At 37.4% G+C, this 8,980-nt stretch overlaps 1 pseudogene; it reads right to left on the bottom strand.

Annotated features, from left to right (window-relative positions):
- Positions 1-3,276: 3,276 nt before the first annotated feature.
- Positions 3,277-3,395, bottom strand: LOC148524049 (5S ribosomal RNA; annotated as a pseudogene).
- Between the last annotated feature and the right edge of the window lie 5,585 nt (positions 3,396-8,980).

Here is an 8,980-nt window from a genome sequence, read left to right as displayed (position 1 = left end):
TGATTTTGGCTCTGATAGAGCCAAAATAACTCCAGGGCTTGCGGCAGTGAGACCCTACCGCAGGGTCTCGTCCAGTGGCGTAACTAGGGTCTTCGGAGCCCAGGGCAAGTTTCAGATTGGCGCCCCCCCATCCCACTACACAGGCAGATATATCTTGCATGCTGGAAAAATATGGGCGTGGTCACCTACCAGAAGGGGCGTGGCTACTGAAAATGGGGCGTGCGAACATGATTATGACAGGATGCTCCTACAGCAGGATCTGCACCTGCTAATATGATAAACAAGAAAAAAGCCGTGTATGGAGCACTAGTCAAGATCAGGTGACCACGATGTGTAAATTGTATTTATTAAAACTCTTATAACAAATTAGAACGTGCACACAGGATACAATAAATGATAAGTATCAAATCACAATAAAAGAAAAAACGTGGGTAAAGAGCATCTGAGAACACCTGGAGATGTAATATGGAACTGCTATGAAAGTCCCTCTCCTAAATAGTGTCCATGTCCTAAGCCCTGTAGTATATCCACACTCTGTATGTGATCCTCTGGTCCGAGGGGTGAATGCCTCTATGGGGAGGGAAGTATTCCTATAGACAGTGTAGGCCGAAGTGAATAGCCCATTAGGGCGAAAAAAATTACAGTCACCTGTATAGCTCTTAGATCGCTCCCGAGTGTCCCGAATATCTGCCGCTGGTAACAATCCTGGCATAGGGTATGGGGGCCACTTGTATGTATCACTGCGACTGAGAGCAGAGGTGCCATGTGTACCACTGTGGAGACTTCCACCCCGGGCTGTCATCTGATAAATACAAGGTAGCAGAGACTCCGTCTTTAGTACCGTCTTAGGAGAGGGACTTTCATAGCAGTTCCATATTACATCTCCAGGTGTTCTCAGATGCTCTTTACCCACGGTTTTTCTGTTATTGTGATTTGATACTTATCATTTATTGTATCCTGTGTGCATGTTCTCATTTTTTATAAGAGTTTTAATAAATACAATTTACACATCATGGTCACCTGATCTTCACTAGCGCTCCATACACGCCTTTTTTCACATTCCATATGCAGCCTTCAGGCTGGGGGCAAGCCCAAGTGAGTGGCCCCAGGTTTTCTCCCAAAAAGTAAGAGTGATTAATCAAGGCAGGGAGGTGTGTCTCCTTATTCGTCTGATGTGAGTGCTGCCCGTCGTTTCTTTCTGTATACTGGACATAGCTGAGATTTAAGTCCAGGAGGGAAGGCACAGAGGCATGATACACTAAAGGATTGAGTGCCGGCTTTGCTGGATATATATATATATATATATCAAGAAATAGATGGGTACAGCGCCACTACCTGTGTGACTTACTGAGTGAAACAAATAAACTGTAAAGTGTATAGCAACTTAGCCTATTAGTGTTTCGGCGTCCGCTCTGAGTCAATAGTGTAATACCAGTGTGAGTATTTTTAGAAAGTGAAAAACAAGAGAATTGACAATCAGGCGACTAGTTTGCTAGATGTGTAAATTCACACACAGTAAAATATACAATGAATAAGTTATTGGTTTCAAAATGTAATTATACCTCAGAACATATAGAAGAGCATGTTCCACGCTGATTAATAAATATATCAACCAATAAATAACAAGGTGCTTAGTGCAAGATATGATATATCTGGTTACATCTAAAAAAGTTATATTGAACTCATATAACAAGCCAATAAATAACAAAGTGCTAGTGCAAAATATAATGAATCTGGGACAAAGTGCTAGTGCCAAGTATAATAAAAAATTATGACAATTTATTGAAAAACAGTGCACATAAAAAAATATAAATGAATATGACCATAAAAACAACGACTGGCAGTAAAAAATAAATAGTTAAAAGCAAAGTAGAGGAAAGTTGATATTTTTTAAGCAGCTTATCTGGTTAGAGGAGAGAGGTAGTTCTCCACAGTGCATGAGGCAGCCAACAGCCCCAACGCGTTTCATCACTATGACTTCATCAAGGGGATATTGTTTTAGTGTGGTGGTTCTGTATTTATACCACACTGAGTTCAAATGAGAGTCAGGTGTTCACCTTACTTCCTTTGTCTTAGGGAGACCTCAAAACCAAACGATTTCATAATTCAGGAAACCATCATTTACAATAGTTTATGTTACAGGATTTCCCATAAAGAAATACTGTTTATAAATAGTCAAACGGCGATCTTCTAAGTTCCACTTCCGCCCTTGTGAACTGGCTTCCGCCCTTACTTGGAGCGTCACATCCGTTCCCGGCAGCTGTGTTTAACCATAGCGCGCGATCAGTCACTTCCATTTTCTCCCTCGTGTGCCGAGCTGGACACGTCCCTTCCACCCACCGCATGTTAACGTGTTCGGAGGTGAGCTGTTTCACTTCCGCCAACCCTTTCATTCAGCTCCAGAACGCGGCGTGTCACTTCCGCCCTTACTTAATAGATGTGTTGAGCTCTTCCGCCCCATTGTTGTCTTAGGACTTAATGCTTCCGCCCTTCTTGTCTATAGAATTAAGATGTTTTTGCCCAAGTATGAATAATGAGTAGGTGGTGTCTTCAATATTGCCTGAAACTAAAATAATAAAGGATAAGCATTCCATTTAAGGAGGTTAACCTGTTCTGATGCTGGATATATAAGTTAAATCATTAAATGATTAGTCTAACTATAACATTCTCTTTGAACATAGATATATATTAGAATAATAGTTGCATAGTGAAAAAGATAATAATCTGATCTAGAATAACTATGTATATGTACTGAAATGTTTTATATATGTAATTGTATTGGATGTCGTTTAAATATTTATTCCAACTAGGAATTTCTTTAAAAGTTCAACCAAGAGGAGCAGAAATTCAGGGATATAATAAGTTGTGAAATGTTCTTAAAGTATGGGGATCATTCTTTCACTCTTTTTCTTGAAGAAGAGGTTCCAAAGACTCTGAAGATTTCTTGGATTTTCATATTAGTCAGACTCAAAAAACCACCTCTTTTCATCCAGTTAGGTAGTTATAATCAGTTTTGAAATGTATTTGAAGTATGAGGATCATTCTTTCACTCTTTTTCTTGAAGAAGAGGTTCCAAAGACTCTGAGGATTTCTTGGATATTCATATTAGTCAGACTCAAGAACCACCTCTTTCCATTCAATTAGGTAGTTAAAATTGTAAAGTTCTGATACCATTATTCACTCCTCAGCCTTAAGGCTTTCAAATATGAATATGCTATAATTCCCTTTTTAGGCATTATCATTCTCTAGCCTGGTTATATTCCAAACCGCCGGCTAAATTTGCAGCACCAGGTATTCTCAAGGGGTTACCTTCCTTAATACTAGCCTGGCCCACTCATGCTTTGCTTCCAAGATCGGACGAGATTGGGCTCACACATGATGGTATGGCAGCAAATACATATTTCGATGGTCCATAATGCCAGATATTCTACCAAACCTGGACTTCCCTCAGAAGATGAACCTTCAGGGTACTATTCAGGCCCATCCATAACCTGGAGGTATATTAGTAGATAGGAATGGAGCATATCACAAGAAAGGAGCAATTTTGTAGTATTCATTGAAGCCTTTAGGTGCCAGTGTGTCCAGTTCAAACAGCCAGAACATCTCTCTTCTTGATAGCTGATTGCCCAAATCCCCACCTCTTTCTCCCAGAGTAACGTGTTCTATTGCCTTGAAGGTGATATCTTCGGGATCCGAATTGTGTTTTATCGAAAAGTGCTTAGAGACTGCATGTCCTTCAACTCTGTTTCTAATGTTCCTAATGTGCTCCTGAATTCTGATTTTGAGTGGTCTCTTGGTTTTTCCTATGTACTTAAGTCCACATGTACACTCCAACAGGTATATCACTGATGTGGAGTTACAGTTCATAAAATTCTTTATAGTATATTCCTTAGATCCGTCCGAATTCATGAATGTTTTTCTCTTGGGGTGAAGAAATTTGCAAATGTTGCAATGTCCGCATTTATAGCTTCCATTGCACTTCAAAGTATTCATAGTTGGTCTTTCATTTCCTTTATCCCTCAGCATACTCGGTGCCAGTAAATCTTTTAAGTTCCTTGATTTTCTATATATAATCTGTGGTTTTGTCAGTAAAATCTTTTGGAGTAAAGGATCCATCAGAAGGATATTCCAGTTTTTGTTAAGAGATTTTTTAATGTGATTCTCGTGTCCATTATATGTTGTAATAAATGGTAGCATTTCTTCCTTTTGTGGTTACTCCGTCTTGTATTGTAGTAGATTCTTTCTCTGTAGGTTTTTCGTTTTCTGCATAGCTGTATTGATGATTGCTTCCGGATACTGTTTTTCTCTAAACCTGGTTGCATAAATATCCAGTTGTTCATTGCAGACATTAACATTGCTGCAATTACGTTTAATTATGTAGAACTGGGAATATGGTATATTGTTCTTCCATTTGTCCAGGTGACAGCTTTTATAATGCAGGTAACTGTTTGCATCTACTCCTTTTATAAAAATTTTTGTGCAAATTTGGTCACCTTCTGATGTTAAAATCAAATCCAAAAACTCAATACTTCTGTTGTTAAAATTTGACGTAAATTTAAGATTCATATTGTTATTTGAAATAAAAATTTAAAAACCGTTAAAAGATTGTTCCGATCCTTCCCAAATAATTAAAATATCATCAATATATCTCTTATAAAAAATTATATTGTCTTTAAAAGGGTTATTGCTGTAAACATAATTCTTTTCCCAACATCCCATGAACAAATTCGCAAAGCTGGGAGCAAAAGTTGTACCCATTGCGGTTCCACAGATTTGATGATAAAATTGATTTAAAAATTTAAAATAATTATGAGTAAGTATAAAAGACATAAGATCACATAAAAACTCTTTGTGTGGAACTTCAATTTCCTCATCCAACTCTAAAACATTCTTGATGCGTTGATACCTTTTTCATGCTCAATACATGTATATAATGATTGTACGTCGATAGTTATCCAGTTATAGGTTGATCTCCATGATATATTTTCGGCTAGCTGTAATACACTCGTAGTATCCTTTAGATAAGATTCAAGTTTGATAACATATTTTTGTAAAACGATATCAACATATTTGGAGAGGTTAGATGTGAGGGAGTCAATACCTGCTATTATGGGCCTCCCTGGAGGTTCTGTAAGTGACTTATGTATTTTTGGTAAAAAATAGAAAATCGGGGTTGTGGGGTTTGATTTAATTAAAAATGGGAATTCTTCTTTCGTTAAAATATTCCTTTGTAGACCAAAGAGTAGAATGGTTCTGAGTTCTTCTGTGTATTCTTCAACTGGATCTTTGGTCAATTTTTCATAAGAAATTTGGTCATCAAGTAATCTATGTGTTTCTTTTAAGTAGTAAGCATAATCCATGATAACCAAACCCCCCCCTTTATCAGCTGGTTTTAGAACTATCTCACGGTTTTCTTTTAAGTTTTTTAGTGCCTCCTTTTCTCTATTACTTAGATTTTGTTTTTTTATTGGTGCATAGTTTGTCTTATTACTACAAAGGTCTTTCTTTACCATTTCATAGAAAATGTTTATGTGAGTCCCTTTTGATTCCAGTGGGTAGTATGTTGACTTACCTCTAAGACCGGATTTTGAATTAGGGGCACTATAGTTCTTCAGAGGTGCTGATTCTTTTCTCAAAAAGTGTCGTTTAAGTGTGAGATTTCTCACAAACTTGTTTAAATCAATAAAAGTGTCAAATTTGTCCATGCTTCTTGTCGGGGCAAAATTCAAGCCTTTGCTTAATAGCGTTATTTCAGATTTGGTGAGTGTATGCTGGGATAAATTAAATATGCCTTTGGATTTTGGATCTATTAAAAATTCCTCCTTTTTTGGTTTCTTCCTCCTGCCGCCCCGTTTTCCTCTTCTTCTCTGTACCTTCGCTTCAGGGGGGAGGCTGTTTTGGTGGTTTCTCTGAACATTGGATTTTTGTTGCTTATATGGTCTTGTGCTGGTGATAAAAAAAGCTCATTATCACTGTTTGAGTCCAGATGTTGTAATGCGGAAAATCTATTTCTAGGTTTGAGTCCTGTGGGGCCAGTATAAGTAGGGGGTCTCTATTTCTTCTGTAGCTGAATCTTCTAGTGGGTGCTACTTTCCAGCTCGGTCCTTCTCCAGACTCATATCTGGTGTTGATTCTCTCTTGTTTCTGGAATCTCGTCCAATTTTTAACTTTATTCAACTCGTAGTCCTTCTTATCTCTAATAAACTTCTTTTCTTTGCTCTTCATGACTGATTCTTCTACTCTCTCCACCTTTCTAAGTAGTACTTTTTCATTTTCTTTATATTCCTCTTTTTCTTTGTGTTCTTCCATCTGGGGTTCCATTCTAATGATTTCCTTCTCTAGATTTGAGAGTACTGCCTTTTTTTCCTCAATTATTAGTTTTATAAGCTCTAATGAGCATTTGTGTAAAATGTCTTCCCATTTTTTAAAAAAATCTGAATTATCCAGTCCAAAAGTTGGATTCTTAATAAGTCTTAGACCTCTTGGGATTCTGTTAACAGATAAATAGTGTTTGAGTCCCCTGATGTCCCGCCATGCCTTTACTTCTTTTGTGAGCATTTTTTCCATTTCCCAGAACATATTATCCATGTTCTCTGTGGGGACATTTTCACATATTGGGGTGTTTTCATTGAACACTCTTTGGCATAGGTCACTCCTTTTATTCACACGATCTTTATTTCTAAACATATTGAACAAGTATAGGCAGCTGTTCTCCCAATCAACACAAAAACGAGAGAAGTATCAAGAAATAGATGGGTACAGCGCCACTACCTGTGTGACTTACTGAGTGAAACAAATAAACTGTAAAGTGTATAGCAACTTAGCCTATTAGTGTTTCGGCGTCCGCTCTGAGTCAATAGTGTAATACCAGTGTGAGTATTTTTAGAAAGTGAAAAACAAGAGAATTGACAATCAGGCGACTAGTTTGCTAGATGTGTAAATTCACACACAGTAAAATATACAATGAATAAGTTATTGGTTTCAAAATGTAATTATACCTCAGAACATATAGAAGAGCATGTTCCACGCTGATTAATAAATATATCAAACCAATAAATAACAAGGTGCTTAGTGCAAGATATGATATATCTGGTTACATCTAAAAAAGTTATATTGAACTCATATAACAAGCCAATAAATAACAAAGTGCTAGTGCAAAATATAATGAATCTGGGACAAAGTGCTAGTGCCAAGTATAATAAAAAAATTATGACAATTTATTGAAAAACAGTGCACATAAAAAAATATAAATGAATATGACCATAAAAACAACGACCGGCAGTAAAAAATAAATAGTTAAAAGCAAAGTAGAGGAAAGTTGATATTTTTTAAGCAGCTTATCTGATTAGAGGAGAGAGGTAGTTCTCCACAGTGCATGAGGCAGCCAACAGCACCAACGCGTTTCGTCACTATGACTTCATCAAGGGGATATTGTTTTAGTGTGGTGGTTCTGTATTTATACCACACTGAGTTCAAATGAGAGTCAGGTGTTCACCTTACTTCCTTTGTCTTAGGGAGACCTCAAAACCAAACGATTTCATAATTCAGCAAACCATCATTTACAATAGTTTATGTTACAGGGTTTCCCATAAAGAAATACTGTTTATAAATAGTCAAACGGCAATCTTCTAAGTTCCACTTCCGCCCTTTGTGAACTGGCTTCCACCCTTACTTGGAGCGTCACATCCGTTCTCGGCAGCTGTGTTTAACCATAGCGCGCGATCAGTCACTTCCGTTTTCTTCCTTGTGTGCCGAGCTGGACACGTCACTTCCGCCCACCACGTGTTAACGTGTTCGGAGGTGAGCCGCGTCACTTCCGCCAACCCTTCTTTCATTCAGCTCCAGAACGCGGCGTCACTTCCGCCCTTACTTAATAGATGTGTTGAGCTCTTCCGCCCCATTGTTGTCTTAGGTCTTAATGCTTCCGCCCTTCTTGTCTATAGAATTAAGATGTTTTTGCCCAACTATGAATAATGAGTAGGTGGTGTCTTCAATATTGCCTGAAACTAAAATAATAAAGGATAAGCATTCCATTTAAGGAGGATAATCTGTTCTGATGCTGGATATATAGGTTAAATCATTAAATGATTAGTCTAAGTTAGGGATGTGCAGGCTCGGATAGGTTCGAGTTTGCACGTTGAGTTCGGATTTTTCCCTCCAAAAAAACGGAACTCAGAAAGAGGCTAAACGTCATCTTACATGGACGAACATCATCATTCCTGGACAAAAGTCCAGGAATGATGATGTTCGTCCATGTAAGATGACGTTTAGCCTCTTTCTGAGTTCCGTTTTTTTGGAGGGAAAAATCCGAACTCAACGTGCAAACTCGAACCTATCCGAGCCTGCACATCCCTAGTCTAAGTATAACATTCTCTTTGAACATAGATATATATTAGAATAATAGTTGCATAGTGAAAAAGATAATAATCTGATCTAGAATAACTATGTATATGTACTGAAATGTTTTATATATGTAATTGTATTGGATGTCGTTTAAATATTTATTCCAACTAGGAATTTCTTTAAAAGTTCAACCAAGAGGAGCAGAAATTCAGGGATATAATAAGTTGTGAAATGTTCTTAAAGTATGGGGATCATTCTTTCACTCTTTTTCTTGAAGAAGAGGTTCCAAAGACTCTGAAGATTTCTTGGATTTTCATATTAGTCAGACTCAAAAAACCACCTCTTTTCATCCAGTTAGGTAGTTATAATCAGTTTTGAAATGTATTTGAAGTATGAGGATCATTCTTTCACTCTTTTTCTTGAAGAAGAGGTTCCAAAGACTCTGAGGATTTCTTGGATATTCATATTAGTCAGACTCAAGAACCACCTCTTTCCATTCAATTAGGTAGTTAAAATTGTAAAGTTCTGATACCATTATTCACTCATCAGCCTTAAGGCTTTCAAATATGAATATGCTATAATTCCCTTTTTAGGCATTATCATTCTCTAGCCTGGTTATATTCCAAACCGCCGGCTA

This window comes from Taudactylus pleione, unplaced genomic scaffold (genome assembly GCF_031769625.1).
Source record: "Taudactylus pleione unplaced genomic scaffold, aTauple2 ptg000122l, whole genome shotgun sequence".
Lineage (NCBI taxonomy): Eukaryota > Metazoa > Chordata > Amphibia > Anura > Myobatrachidae > Taudactylus > Taudactylus pleione.
The sequence above is the reverse complement of the archived record's forward strand: the minus strand, read 5'-3'. Positions and strand labels throughout refer to the sequence as shown.